Here is a 16,697-nt window from a genome sequence, read left to right as displayed (position 1 = left end):
ACACAAAGTATGTAAGGTTTTGACTTTGAATGATGGCAGGCATCTGCCCTTTTATCTCAGACATTGATGCTTTCAAAGTGTATTTTTCTAACCAATGGTTGGTCATGCTGTATGTCAGTTTTACTTTTTGAAACTATATCTGCTGCTGCCCATCGGGGCAAAGACTTTTCTTGCTCTGACAAATAACTGTTTCTTTTTAATGCTGGCTGTCTATCTTATGGGAAGATCCGACCACCAAAACAGGAAGCATGTAAAGCTAAATTCTTGTAAATAGCAATTATGAGTTCCTGTTTATCGTCAGTGTCCTTGTGATGTCTGTTATGTCATTATATGAAGAAAACAAGTTGTGTTGCCATTTATCAAATTCAGTACACATTTCACAGTACAGATAAGAACACAGATTCTTCTGACGTGCTGAATTTACCTCCCGTTGCCCTGACCATGAAGAAACATGACACTGTGGAGTGAATAGATTCCTGAAAAGGCGGCAGGCCAATCGAAATGGGACTTTATTGTTGCCACTGCAGCGGGCATATTTCATCTGAAAAGCACAACTAGAACGTGAAGCTGTAAGTCCATTCTTTTGTTTGTGGTCCATTCAACATCATTATCTCCCTTGCAGAGCTGTAATTACTGTATGGTGAATAGCTTTCCAGAACCCATCATTTCCTGCACTGTAAGCTTCTTGTTTTGTTCGTGCTACAACAGAGGAGCTGAGCTATTGTCAATAAAATGATGTTAACAATTTTCATGACAGCAACACTGGAGAAGGTTTTGTCCCTGTGCCATAAAGAATGAATGGAGATCAATAAGAACTTTGGGGATGAAATAGTCCTGACATTCGCTGATGTATCAGAGAATTGCAAAAAGCTTGCACTTATTGTGAAGGAGATAGTGTAAAAGAGCATGATCTCATCAGTACGCTGTACACCTATGGGGTTGATGTAAGCCTTAACAGTAAGGAAAACACTTGCTTTATTTGAAACAACCTATTCTTTAAGGCTGCAAATGGGTGGGTTCAACTTTTGCTCTGAAGTCCCAGGGGTGCGGGACATACGCCAGCTGCTATCTTCTTCATACTTGACTGCAGGTCCGGGGGGGAATAAAGCTGGAGCTGGAACAGGGCGCCCCTCAGGGATTCCTTCCAGAGCCCTTGCTCCTAAATCACTGTTGAACAATTTGTTTTGTTTTGGTTGAATGCTCATCATTTATATTCACATTCTGAAGGCTCTATGTGGAGATTAAAAAAAAAATTCAATTTCTTCTCATATCCTTGTTAATTTAGTATAAATACAAAACCTTTTCCATTCCCCCAGTGTACGCAAAGCTAAATAAAATACTTTCCACCTTAGGAGCAAAGGAACATTTAGTGCTCTCTGTTGTATTTTATTAGCCAAATGTCAATTTTTTAAAAACTAAATGCTCGAATGAATTTATGTCCCTTAGATTATGTTGTCCTAGTTAAACTCTGCAGCAATGCAGACATTGATTAACGTACAAACCTCTCTAATAGGTTTGCTTTACTGTTTATAGACTTGAGCACAAATTCCACGGTTGGGAAACAGTGATATACTCAGACCCCCAGTGGCCCCCTGGCTGTATCCTTGTCTGCTTGCAATCCAGCCATTACCTCTCTTCATCATTAAACACTGTAAGTGCTCCGGAGTCATACACAAGGCAAAGAGAAAAGCTGAGCTGATTAGTGTTTGGCTTGTTAACTTGCTAATGGCCTGGGTGTTTGCTCTAGGTTGTAATGAAAAACATCACTTGCGCACATTTGTCTTTAAACTCAATTTCATGCTCTCCTGAGCCGATAGTCTATGTCCTTAGGAGGAGAAGATATGAAGGGGTCTGAGCAGAGTGGATCATCCCTGTCTTGCGCACCATACATGTGCCGATCCTGTCTGTTCAGGAAAAACTATTTCAGGAAAAAAACTAAACGAATGAAAATGTCATTGTCTGGCTATTAAGATCCTTTAAAACTTATCTAAGAGTTCTGCTGCTGTGGTACAGATTTCTCTTCTTCCACTTGTAACTTGAGCAATTCAAACTGAATATAGTGTACCAGAGGTAGGCTATATTTAGAAAAGATGTCAGAGTTGTGCACATCATGTGCTGTACTAACTACCTCTTGCCCACTTAAATGAATGGGCGTTTATGTGGAGATCAATACAAATATGTTTCAGTGACTTTTTAATTTCTTTATTTTGTATTCAGTTGAAGCTCTTGTTTCATTACACTATTTGTTGATTTATTAAGCTGATCTCTCTATAAAGGCTCCGATAGATTACATTAGACAATACACAATAATGTTCCTCTAACTGCTTGCATTTTGGAACAAATGTCATATATTTTACACAAACATGATGATTGATGTACTGATGCATGTATTGATTTTAACAACCACTGGTGACACATTCTTCATTCTTTTTTTCTTTGACACTTAGTGACGTTAGTGTTCTGCTTTTCTGCTCGTCATTAAATGTATGGTGGTACAAAATAGTTCCCCCCCCGTCTCTCCACTAACACCATCTACAGTATCTTAGTTGTCTGGCAATCAGCAGACTAAAACATCTTATAGCAGAATTCTCTTCTTGTAATATTAGTGCGACATTCCCGTGGCTCTGTTCAAATTATCTTGGAGAATAATCCCTTTTCTTAATTAACAACGCCACTAAGCCTGGTCAGTTTTTGATAAACACGCGCTTCTCATTGTAATGCAAGCCACTTGAGGGCGTTATGAGCATGTTTCTCTAAACCGCTGATTGATTTCCAAGGGCTTCACATGAATCATACTGGCTATTTAAAGCTTTCAGGTCTCACTGGTAGTGGAACAAAAAATTCTGCCAAGCATGCTTGTCTTGTATTTTTCTGCTTTTGTTTGAGTAACTTGTGGGTTGTGTTAAAGGAATTGTTCAACATTTTTAGAAATACACTTATTCACCCTCCTGCCGAAAGTTAGATGAGAAAATTGATTCCACCTTCATATCTGTGGGTGAAAGTCTGACAAAATCTGACTACAAGCACCTCTAAAGCTCACTAATTAACATGTTATATATCGCTTGTTTATTCAGAACAATAAGGTGTAAAAACAAAAATGTGTGGTTTTACAGGAAGGTTGTGTGCCTGTTTTTGGCTGGGTGCAGTAACTTCCTGAATTATTTGATGGTTATCTGGAGTAGCAACCTCATGGTGACAATAAGTTCCAGGAATTTACCTCTCCTGGCCAAGAAATACTCCAGGGGTCTCATTTATAAACTTGGCGTACGCATAAAACGGGGCTGAAAATGTGCATTCGCCACTTCCCACGCAAAGGTTGTGATTTATAAAAAACTAACTTGACGGGAGAATGTGCGGTCCTCCACGCAAACTCTGACCCATGCGTACGCACATTTTGGAGACAAAATAGGAATTGGCGACGCAGATGGTGAGGTGGTGAACTGAAGTCAGACCGCAGAAAGTAAATGGGAAAAACGATTACTTGTAATATTTTCAAGTATTGATATGTCTCACACACATTTTTTCACTCTATATCATCCACGTTACCATGAAGATTAAATCCAGCAGTGTTATTTGCGGTTGTACTTAGTGATACTTGTTCCATAAACACCTTGTAAAATCCAACTCAAATATTTAATAAAAATGTGTTCTTAATGTTTAATCGGCGCTGTCTCGCTGTCACATTGTCCACTACGGAGCGCAGGAGGAGGGGATGGCCCGACTGCATGGAATACAGCATTGCATAAAATACCCTACCATTAGATAACTGCAGAACATAGTGTAAATAACTAAATATCTGTCTTTAAAACTGTGCATATATCATCAAATGTCAAAGTCTGGAAATACAGCCATTAAGCTCTCGCGCAATCGTTACACTTAATGTCCAAGTTATCGGTCCGAACTTTAATACTGTTCGTGACAAAACCTGCATGAAGAAAAGTGTGTTTGCCTATTAGACTTTATTTCGTCTTCAAATTGTATCTTGGGTGGGGGGATCTATGTATTGAATTGGGTCCAGTAGGGCAACGCGCCGGAACCGTGCCTTCCCGGTCCAAATACAGGTCCTCGCCACTCTGGGGAAAACCAGCTGTTTCCAGAGGGAAATGTCAGACAGCTATGTGTTATATATTAATATTATATATAATCTTCAACTTTATCACTAAGGCTTGTTTGGATATAATATATCGTTCTGTGAAATCTTATTATATACGTCTGGTATATCGAAGCTGTCCCCGAGTGCCGTAATGCCTGCCGTTTTGGACTTATTTTTAATACATGTAGTTATAGATCAGGTTTCCCTACAGTGTGCAAGAACAGGCCGAAATTATAATTCAATTTGCAGCAATTCCTGAACGTCTGAGAAGTTTTTAGCTTTTTCTCCGCCAGTCATCATGATACGGTGTAACAACTGCCAGTGACATTCATATACTGATCAGCATTCACGAGGTGCTTTGCATTGACTATTTATGGTTAAAAATGGGCGTGTAACTCTCAACTGGGAAGCACTTTTTCCCAAAATGTTAAAACAGTAAAAGTTGTGCAAACTGTTAAAAATAAATTTGTAAGTTAGATTTATAGTGATTATTAAGGTAAGTAATAACAGTAAAGGGACTTCATTAAGCAGAGCAGGAAACATGAGGTGGTTGATTGAAAGATAGTGTATTGTTGTGTGTGTATGCTCATCTCACCACTTTTGTTTGTGCATTTGTTCTCCTGTGCCCTTTTGTAATCTCTCCCAGCCAGCCTGATTTCTTGACTGAAGAGTGGCAGCTGTTGACCTCTGGTATGGAAATATATTTAACTTTGATTTGAGACAGCAGATTTTTTTTAACTGCCATGCCAAAGCAGCTATTTGCAGATGATTCACCAGCTGGAACACAGTTGCTGCAGGCTGTATTTCCTCCAGAAACACCACCCTCTGTCTTCCTGACAAACCCTCCCCAATCTAATAAGTAATCAATACCACTAATATGCTATCCCATCTGACCTTATCCTGCCTACTGAATGTCTTGCATTGGGTCAATGGCTACCTAGGTAGGGGGAGATTAGCTGGCTAAGTGAGCAGGATGAGGCAGAAGATCATCCCTGGGTGAAGTGTGTTGCTTACCTCAGTCCTGTAAGAAGCTGGTGGGAGGCTGATAGGAAAACCTGCTGCCCTGCTCTTCTTCTAGCCTTGGCGATCAGACCACAGCTGGGGTTTGAATGTACAGACACATCTGCGCTCTGGTTAGAGTGAAAAAGAGGTAATAAAATTCCAGACAGAATATATATTTTAACCACAAGTAGGTTTTCTTTTATTCAGCTGCACCAGCAAAATGTTTTCTTCTTTCATCTTTTAAAAGGTTTCGTCGCTCAATTAAATCCATCAATATCCTGATAATTCATGTTCAAAACAGGCTACGTAAATCAATCTACAATATTCAGTATGCATAGAAAACACAGTTTAACTGCTCTTTGGCGCTGATTAGAGTGCCAATTTCCATCCTCATTTGCTGGCACTACCATTAGGCCATTACATAATGTCTTTATTATATAATCGTTCTTTTTCCATAATGGCATCACAGAAGAGGAGCCAAGCTGACAGCCAAGTATCAGTCAGCTCTTATTACCTTTAATTTAAATCAGCATACGTAAATGTCCCCACATCCAATGAAAAGCTCATGAAGCTGCAGCAGGATTTTGTCCTGGATGACCACTTTACTGTAATGAATCTTAAGCCACATCTGCATTTCAAAGTCAAATCTGTGTCTTATCACTGCTGTTTTTAATCAATGTTTAATGGCTGAAAGTACGAAGGATAAAGATTTTCTCTAGTTGAAACGATTCCTTGTAACATCCTGTATCCTGGGAGACAAGAAGAGGGATTTCCCCTCCCATAATACAAGTGCTCTTGCAACTTATGAGTTTCATAAAATTACTTACAGATTCACTTACCTATTTTAAGAAGAAAAAAAGGCATGTGCAGGACTGCTAAACTGACCTTGAATTAACAACGCTAACAAAACATGGCTGTAATATTTTATGCCACACAACTGATGTTTCAGGCAGCGCCCTTCCTCAGCGTGTGCACAGGCATTTACAAACAATAGAAGGCCACTAGTAATATTTTAAGACGTAAATATGACTGAATATAGCAATTTGAAAAAAGAGGAAATTCAACATTGCCTAAAACACTCTGAGAGAATTGTACTCGGAAACAGAGGCCGGTAATTAGGTCCCTGTAAATTCAATTGACTTCCTTGCCAATTTAAGCAAGCCGAAAGGGTCGAACTGCACAGCACATGGGTAAGTCCGTTAAAAGTGAATATTAATTTGGGTTGAATCACCAACTGTGTCCTCTAGTTGAGCTGCTGTCAGCATTTAAACAGTGCCAGGGTGCAGACAGTACCTCGTACTAAGGAGAGCTAATATAGGAGCTTCATACACATTCCAGTGCCAAACAGACTGACAACAACAAAAGAGGTTGACAAAGTGCTTAGCATCATCAAAGCAGGTTGGGCTGGCATACACAATTCATGTATATACACACAAGTGCACAAAAATGAAATAGCCTGAATGCAAAACCCCGACAGTGCAGGTAACACGGAGAAGCTGCAGCTACATGTACAAGCGTCCCCTGAGCTAAAACGGCAGTTGTCGGGGCAAGTTTTAGAGTGCCATTGTGCCTCTTAACAGACACAAAATGCAACTAATATGTCTGTGCCACATGAACAGGAACCTTACGTGTCAACAAGATGCGTTTTCAACTCAGACATTGTTTAAATTCACCTACCCTGGTCCCTGTCTCGATTCTGCCGGTAGCTAGCTTGCCCTGCTAGCTGATAGCCGTTAGCCGTTAGCTGCCGTTAGCTGCCGTTAGCTGCCGTTAGCTGCTAGCTGCAGTCCGGTGAGTGTATCACGGCTCTCAAGTTTTGAAGACAGGCAAGAGTGACATTCTATCTGCATGGTGACTAATAATGCGGGGTGTCTGGTGGTCCTCCCCCAGAAAAATTTTGAGCATTAAACATTTCATTTCCTGCATTCTGGTGAATTTGTATGCACTTATTTCTACCTTTTTCTGAATCAATTTATGCTGGAAATATCTTTATGTAAAGGGAAACAGATTACAATCCAAATATAAAAACATAATGGAATATATTGCAATAAGGCTCTCAGGCATTCTGTATTGCTATTTATTCTCCGGTAGATCGACTTTTCTAATTATATCTGAGTCACCACACACATCGCCTAGGCATAATTTACTCCTCCCTTCTCTTTTGCATCTTTTGTTGAGGAAGTAACCTCCTTAAATGTGCATATGACAAGTATTCACCTCAATGATACATTAATTCATTTTAATTTATTAATAAACCCCTGGACTGTAATATTGTTAAGTTTGAGCAAGATTTCTGCTCATGTTCAAAACTTTGTGCACACTCAAAATATATCTGTATTCTCTGAGATTTGGAGGAGTCGTGATATTTTGAGAAAAATAAAGTTATAATAGTCACTATATTTCAGAAAATAATCTACCTGCACCATAGTCTGCTGTGCGTTACCTGATTGCTCTGCTGTAAATTTCCCATTCATTTCTCCCATTGACGTCTTGAAAAATCCGTATATAAAGAGTTTTAGACCATTTTTCTTTTTTCTTTTTTTGGGGGTGGTGGGGGGGTGCCAAAATTGTTGCTGCATACCCCTCTGACAGTGGGTAGTTGTGCCCCTGGATACAATAGTGCTATTTTCTGATTGGCTATTGTGTAGGCCCTTTCTTTTTTTTGATTGGCTCAACTAAGAACTCAAGGGGAGACGCGCTTGATTCCTGCTGGTTCCATAGTGAGAGCGGCGCACCAGAGAAATTTTGGGCTCTGCGGCATATTAAATATATTATAAATAGTTTTTCCGCGTGAGAAATACAATGTGTGGCGGGAGTGCGTGACAAAAGACCGAAATGAGTGACTGTCACGCTCAATGCGTGACACTTGAGAGCCCTGGTGTATTCAGCCAGGCTTCTGTGATAATCATCCCAATAACAATCCACGGAGCGGCGATGGTGTTGCTATGCCCTCCAGTTACTGAAGGCTAGCTTTAGCTTGCTCTTGGAGCAGCAAGTTCATCTGCCTATTACCCCTCTGTCTGTCTCATTCTTTCCAACTCTTGTGAGGCTAGTTCTTCGTCTGTATACTCGGGTTCGAATAAATAAGGACGACCATCAAACTCAAAAGGCTCTTCCATGTGTTGTATATCTGCTATATTCTCCATAGTTACGTTACTCCAAGCTTCTTCCCTTGTGAACAACTCCGCTCTTCACTCTTCACACACTACGCTCCGATCTGCACTGTTTTGGTGATTGAAAAGGACTGTATATATATCGTGATTGGTCTTTAAAAGATTGTGGCCGCCAGGGGGCATCGATCAGAATGCAGACAAGATGTTCCTTTTAGCTGGTTTATTGGACTAAATGATCAAGTGTGTGTGTGTGGTTCTGAAACAGAGATACAGGCATAACTCAGTATATATAATAATTAGATGTCTAGCAGGTATATAATAAAACAAACACAATCAAGAAGTTACATTATAATTTTGTTATATATGACTTAAATGCAGTGTCATAATAAATGCTCATTCCTAAGCAAATACAAACTTAGACATGCTTTAGTACACTATATCGCTTCAACGATTAATTTGCTGCACATTAATTGCAACGATACACCACATGCTAAATTAAGCTGAACATACAACAATCATGAATTGCAGAACTCCTCTTCAACATAAACAACGTTACACATTGTGCAAGAACAACATACAATGGTTTCCAATTGAGACACGTAAGGCTTGCAAAGCAACACCTCCGCCAATACGCAGTGTCACAAACAAACACCCGTACAGAGCGAGGCTCCGCCATTACAATAACGAGCAGCAACGTGCCAACACACCATCGCATCGCAACAAACACAGTGTAACATTATTATAAGATAAAAACGAATAACAAAACGTCAGTATTACTTACTGGTAGTTGCACGCACACAAAACTAGGAACTTAGAAATAAGTACAGCAACACTATCTTCTTTATCCATCTATATAACTGCTCAGTCTTTCGACGCCAGCTCTCTCTTCCAAACTTTCCCGAAACTGAAACTCAAGCAGTCTTCTTCAGCGAACAGCAGAGCGCAGCGCCGCTCCTGATTGGCTGATTCTCAAGCAGCCAGTTTTACCTGCCTGAAGAGGCCCGTCACATGCACACTACTGTTCACCTTTTCCTGCTACAACTGAATTCCCAGGAGACAGCGCGATGCTACAGCTAAGTTTCAGTAACGCTATTACTGTGCAAGCCACAGACATTGTTTATCCTGTTTCCATATAGTTACATAGTCACTGATATGGTCATAACCACTACAGTGCTCAATTACCTATTTTGAGGGGGAAATAATCTAAACTTTTCGCTGCGAAGGCATGATCTGTCCTATGCAGGACATCCACCAGACCACCGGATTGTTATTGGGATGATTATCACAGAAGCATGGCTGAATACACTCACCGGACGGAAGCTAGCAGCTAACGGCTATCTGGCTGTACACACTCCCCGGAGGGCAGCTAGCAGCTAACAGCTACTACCGCACTACTGTTTTTTTTAGGGGGAATAAACCTCAAGACGTGACATGACCTGTCCTCTGGAAGACATAGCCACACCACCGCCACTCTGTGGATTGTTATTGGGATGATTATCACAGAAGCCTGTCTGAATACACTCACCGGACTGGCAGCTAGCAGCTGACGGCTAACGGCTATCAGCTAGCAGGGCAAGCTAGCTACCGGCAGGATCATGACAGGGACCAGGGTAGGTGAATTTAAACAATGTCTGAGTTGAAAATGCATCTTGTTAACACGTAAAGGCCCTGTTCATGTGGCACAGACATATTAGTTGAATTTTGTGTCTGTTAAGAGGCACAAAGGCACTCTAAAACTTGCCCCGCTTGTAGTATGTAGCTGCAGCTTCTCCGTGTTACCTGCACTGATTCGGGTCGGGGTTTTTTCTATTGAAAGTACTCGCGTAGCTATAGCGATCAAGATTAACGTAAAAATTGGCCGGAATTCTCCTTTAACCATGAGAGTTTGTCTCTAAACACATTAAAACATCCACTTAAAATGTCATTTCACCTTTTCCTGGAAAACAATATTAATAATTTTACAAATTGTATGTACATTATTATTATTATTATTATTATTATTGTTGTTGTTGTTGTTGTTGTTGTTGTTGTTGTTATTATTTAAGAAATCTGCTTATCTGCTTTTTTGGCATGAGTTTGATTTGAGAAGATTGATACCGCCGCTCTCTGTTATGGTCACGTGCGGTATACTAGCCGCAGCGGAGGTGGCGCGCGCCAATGTGACGTCAAAATGACGTAGATCAGAGGTCGCACACCACTTCATTTTTTTCAGTGGGGCACGACAAAGCGGAAACAGGAAGCCTGAACGAGCTCAAGGGTAACCGGATGCCAGGACTCTCAGCGTGACTGCAAGTCTCTCTTGTAAACTTACTGGGTTAAGATGAGTTATTTTATGGTGAATGAAAGGCATGTTCCGACGAATCATCGAATCAAATCGAAGCATTGATGGCAATGCTGCTGCCAGTTTAGAAGACAGATTCAGCAACTGTATGGCCTATTTCTCGCTTAAAATGTTTTCAGAAACACGTTTCGGTGAACTATTTTCGTAAAATACTAGATCGTATTCTCAACGCACCGCCATGACACTCGGTTGAAATTCTCGAGCAGCCAGACCCACGTCACGCGTTCGTCCAATCAGCTGCCGGTCAAGGGCGTGGAGCATCAACCATGGATGTATGACGTTGCGACACCACGCTTCAGTCGTGTCACCACGCGTCAGTCGTGTCACACAAATGGATCTGTACCCTAAAAACTGTTACTCGCGTGTGGTGGTCGCGACACTAGTCAAGAGAATAGTGGCAGCGCCACACCAGTTACAGAACAACATACATCTCAGTGTCAGTTCAAATTACTCACAATAGCAGTTTGAACTCACTGATGTAATGCCATTTATTTTCTAAGTGTTAGTACGCTCAGTGAAACTGAGTCAAGCGCGAGGGAGTTCTAACTCAGAGGAGGAGAAGTTAGTGAGGCCATCGTCTCCACGGCAGGTGACAGTGCGCACGGATCCGCTGCGCCACGCATGGATGAAATAATGAAATAGTAAATAGGACTACAGTAACAGAAATATGTGCAGAATTAAGACAGTCAAGACGGCCCAGTGTTTGGTGGACCGGGTACACCTTGTTCACTTAGTAGCCTACAAATCATCCGCGGGATCAATTACGCATCACATGAGTTTGCCCACCCGACACAGCGTTTGTTCCTGGGGAGATGGAGCCGTACGTCCCGCCTCCTGTGCGCCATGGATGTCTGAGCCTCAGCAACTACTAACTATAAATATACAATTTGCCTGTTCCCAGTATTAGCACAACACTTTGCGATGGTTAGCTTGTTACCTTTGACGATATATGCTAAATGTAATGTCTCTTTCACATTAGCAAGTGACTGACCTATCTGGATGCGTTTTGAGATGCCTAATGAAGTTTGACGTTGTTGATCCGGCATCATTTATCTTGGTGCCACACACCTTGCATTTAGCTGTTCGCTTACTGCCACTGTTTACGAAGTTATTGAAAGCAAAACTAATGACAAAAGGCACAACTTTGAGTGCGCGCACATAAGGCATATGCGTTACGTTGCACATTATGGGCAGGGGACATGCAGCTCAAGTTTCCCCAATGTGTATATGCGCCAATAAAAGAAAATAGAAATACATGAATACATTTAGATTTAAAAAGCAATAATTGCATGAAAACAGGTTGTTGACAAGTCTCGAAGCTCGAGTCCGAGTCAAGTCTGAAGTCTTTTGGGTCGAGTCGCAAGTCAAGTCTGAAGTCTTTTGGGTCGAGTCAGAGTCAAGTCTGAAGTCAGCTGTTTGTGCGACTTAAGTGCGACTTGAGTCCGAGTCTCAGACTTGAGTCCCCATCACTGCTATTAGCTACACTATTACTTCAGTACTGAAGAAAACTTTAAAACATGGGGATTCTCAGGCATGTTCTGGAGTTATAAGTAGGAGCGTCTTTTCTCTATGATTTTATGGATGTATGGACGTACTGTATATTCACGACGGGGTATCAGAGATAATGATACCATCAGCAAGTGTAAGTCACTCTCTGAATCTAAAAATGTCTGTGTTTAGATTTGAGTTATGAATTTTAATGCAAACTACGCACACAGGCGCTGGGGTTTTTGTCCATAATTTAGGCTACTTGGAGAATTGTGTGTTACTGGATGTATTGGCCCTAAAAAGGTATTTCAACAGGTAAAAAGTTCTGGGTGGGTGGGTTATAATGTGTCAGATATAAACTTAATGAATGAATTCAAGTCATTTTGAGGCAGAAATAACTTTTCAGTGACAAGGTAGGGGCTACAAAGTTCAGTGACTGAACTGAACTGAACTGAACAATCACTTTTGGCAAGTGAAAAAACAAAAACTAAAAGGATAGATTGGTTATTATCTAGGGCACAGGGCGCTCCTTCAGACAGCAATCACTTTTTGGCACAACACAACACCTGGCATAGTACAATAAGTAACTTCTGTTGTTCCTGTGTACCTGTCTCCTTCACCCAATGCTCCCCTTAACTCACAGAGCTGTCTGTCTTTCATGAAGGGTAACATGTACAATAATGTTTCCTCCAAAATGCATGCAGGCTGATGATGCTTAATGATTAGCCTACTACTAAATCTACCTGAGCTCTGTCTGTATCTCTCCCACAGGACAATGATGATGCTTTTCTATGTAAGCAGTCATAGTTCCCAGCTGTCAGTGGACCTTTCTGTCCATTGTTGACTAGAACAACAAAGGCAAGACCATAGGCCAGTTGTAAGTAATTAAGAAAAAGAACATCCATGGTGGTGTCTTATTAATAATTCATTGTATGGTGTGTATATTATAAAAACCTGGTCCAGCATTGACCTAATGGACCTGAAAAACAGTGGCAGCTGACAGACACAATCAATACCCAGTAGGGGGTTAAAGAAGCAGCACAGAGAGAAGAGCTGGTCTAGGACAGTGGATCCCAATCTTTGTGGCTTAAGTGAGCTTTTTAAAGTGAAGATGTACATGTGTCTACTCACAGGTTGCATATTACGGGGCCACGAAACTCACAAAAGGCAATGAGGCACACCTATAACAAATTAATCTAATACAATTGGATACATAATTAAACTGCAGCATAAAAACTATTTATTGGAAGAAGAAAAAACAAGCGCCTGGCATATTCTTGGTATATAATCTCCTGGCACCCTGGTATCATAACCTTTACATTTCCAGAAGAAGGTCCCTGAAGGACTGCAGGTCGCTTAAATGTCACCTGTCTCAGTGTGATCTGTGTAAAAAAGGACTCTTTAGACCATCTGTCACACTGTCGTCATCTGCAACAGTGTGATCTGTGTGCAGTAGTGAGAGACAATTATTTACAGCTAGGCAACGTCTTCACGGGCCATCTAATGCTCATGCCATTAAACCTGGACTCGAGATAATTGGTGCACTGAGCAAAATAATCTGTACCAAAAAAGGTTTGTCAAAAAGGAAACCCTCTGAAGTATTGTCTGAGTGGCAGTGCTTTCTTACAGTTTTAACAGGTAGCACATGGCAATTTTCCTAAATGCTGTGATTTGCATTCAGTATAATTAGATTTTGGAATACTTACTAATTTAAAAAATAATTCTAAATATTACATGAAGGAATGACTGAACCCAAAGGTGTTTAATCTCTTTAATTAAAATTATTTAAAAGAATTTGTCTGCTTTTATTTTATTAAGTTAAAATTTCCAACAAATATCACACAAGACAACATCTACGGAAACAGTAAATCATTGTTGAGCAAATAACACAACGAACAGGACCAATCTGGGCAATGTTTTAAAATCACAAAACCTACTTTATGAGCTCTAGTCTGGCTCTTCCGGAAACAGAGGCCGGTAATTAGGTCCCTGTAAATTCAATTGACTTCCTTGCCAATTTAAGCAAGCATTAATAAAGGGTCGAACTGCACAGCACATGGGTAAGTCCGTTAAAAGTGAATATTAATTTGGGTTGAATCACCAACTGTGTCCTCTAGTTGAGCTGCTGTCAGCATTTAAACAGTGCCAGGGTGCAGACAGTACCTCGTACTAAGGAGAGCTAATATAGGAGCTTCATACACACATTCCAGTGCCAAACAGACTGACAACAACAAAAAGAGGTTGACAAAGTGCTTAGCATCATCAAAGCAGGTTGGGCTGGCATACACAATTCATGTATATACACACAAGTGAATGCAAAACCCCGACAGTGCAGGTAACACGGAGAAGCTGCAGCTACATGTACAAGCGTCCCCTGAGCTAAAACGGCAGTTGTCGGGGCAAGTTTTAGAGTGCCATTGTGCCTCTTAACAGACACAAAATGCAACTAATATGTCTGTGCCACATGAACAGGAACCTTACGTGTCAACAAGATGCGTTTTCAACTCAGACATTGTTTAAATTCACCTACCCTGGTCCCTGTCTCGATTCTGCCGGTAGCTAGCTTGCCCTGCTAGCTGATAGCCGTTAGCCGTTAGCTGCCGTTAGCTGCCGTTAGCTGCCGTTAGCTGCTAGCTGCAGTCCGGTGAGTGTATCACGGCTCTCAAGTTTTGAAGACAGGCAAGAGTGACATTCTATCTGCATGGTGACTAATAATGCGGGGTGTCTGGTGGTCCTCCCCCAGAAAATTTTGAGCATTAAACATTTCATTTCCTGCATTCTGGTGAATTTGTATGCACTTATTTCTACCTTTTTCTGAATCAATTTATGCTGGAAATATCTTTATGTAAAGGGAAACTAGATTACAATCCAAATATAAAAACATAATGGAATATATTGCAATAAGGCTCTCAGGCATTCTGTATTGCTATTTATTCTCCGGTAGATCGACTTTTCTAATTATATCTGAGTCACCACACACATCGCCTAGGCATAATTTACTCCTCCCTTCTCTTTTGCATCTTTTGTTGAGGAAGTAACCTCCTTAAATGTGCATATGACAAGTATTCACCTCAATGATACATTAATTCATTTTAATTTATTAATAAACCCCTGGACTGTAATATTGTTAAGTTTGAGCAAGATTTCTGCTCATGTTCAAAACTTTGTGCACACTCAAAATATATCTGTATTCTCTGAGATTTGGAGGAGTCGTGATATTTTGAGAAAAATAAAGTTATAATAGTCACTATATTTCAGAAAATAATCTACCTGCACCATAGTCTGCTGTGCGTTACCTGATTGCTCTGCTGTAAATTTCCCATTCATTTCTCCCATTGACGTCTTGAAAAATCCGTATATAAAGAGTTTTAGACCATTTTTCTTTTTCTTTTTTGGGGTGGTGGGGGGTGCCAAAATTGTTGCTGCATACCCCTCTGACAGTGGGTAGTTGTGCCCCTGGATACAATAGTGCTATTTTCTGATTGGCTATTGTGTAGGCCCTTTCTTTTTTTTGATTGGCTCAACTAAGAACTCAAGGGGAGACGCGCTTGATTCCTGCTGGTTCCATAGTGAGAGCGGCGCACCAGAGAAATTTTGGGCTCTGCGGCATATTAAATATATTATAAATAGTTTTTCCGCGTGAGAAATACAATGTGTGGCGGGAGTGCGTGACAAAAGACCGAAATGAGTGACTGTCACGCTCAATGCGTGACACTTGAGAGCCCTGGTGTATTCAGCCAGGCTTCTGTGATAATCATCCCAATAACAATCCACGGAGCGGCGATGGTGTTGCTATGCCCTCCAGTTACTGAAGGCTAGCTTTAGCTTGCTCTTGGAGCAGCAAGTTCATCTGCCTATTACCCCTCTGTCTGTCTCATTCTTTCCAACTCTTGTGAGGCTAGTTCTTCGTCTGTATACTCGGGTTCGAATAAATAAGGGCGACCATCAAACTCAAAAGGCTCTTCCAGTGTGTTGTATATCTGCTATATTCTCCATAGTTACGTTACTCCAAGCTTCTTCCCTTGTGAACAACTCCGCTCTTCACTCTTCACACACTACGCTCCGATCTGCACTGTTTTGGTGATTGAAAAGGACTGTATATATATCGTGATTGGTCTTTAAAAGATTGTGGCCACCAGGGGGTATCGATCAGAATGCAGACAAGATGTTCCTTTTAGCTGGTTTATTGGACTAAATGATCAAGTGTGTGTGTGGTTCTGAAACAGAGATACAGTCATAAATCAGTATATATAATAATTAGATGTCTAGCAGGTATATAATAAAACAAACACAATCAAGAAGTTACATTATAATTTTGTTATATATGACTTAAATGCAGTGTCATAATAAATGCTCATTACTAAGCAAATACAAACTTAGACATGCTTTAGTACACTATATCGCTTCAAAGATTAATTTGCTGCACATTAATTGCAACGATACACCACATGCTAAATTAAGATGAACATACAACAATCATGAATTGCAGAACTCCTCTTCAACATAAACGTTCCATATTGTGCAAGAACATACAATGGTTTCCAATTGAGACACGTAAGGCTTGCAAAGCAACACCTCCGCCAATACGCTGTGTCACAAACACCCGTGCAGCACGAGGCTCCGACATTACAATAATGAGCAGCAACGTGCCAACACACCA

The 16,697-nt window shown here is 40.8% G+C and overlaps 1 protein-coding gene across 1 annotated transcript in view; it reads left to right on the top strand.

Annotated features, from left to right (window-relative positions):
* The first annotated feature begins 350 nt into the window (after positions 1–350).
* Positions 351–16,697, top strand: part of acod1 (aconitate decarboxylase 1) — a 42,116-nt gene continuing 25,769 nt past the window's right edge. The window contains exon 1 of the mRNA XM_078262293.1: positions 351–569. The gene's annotated coding sequence lies outside the window, so the exon portion shown is untranslated. The remainder of the gene's footprint in view (positions 570–16,697) is intronic.

This window comes from Sander vitreus, chromosome 11 (genome assembly GCF_031162955.1).
Source record: "Sander vitreus isolate 19-12246 chromosome 11, sanVit1, whole genome shotgun sequence".
Lineage (NCBI taxonomy): Eukaryota > Metazoa > Chordata > Actinopteri > Perciformes > Percidae > Sander > Sander vitreus.
This window is presented reverse-complemented; position numbering and strand designations above follow the sequence as displayed.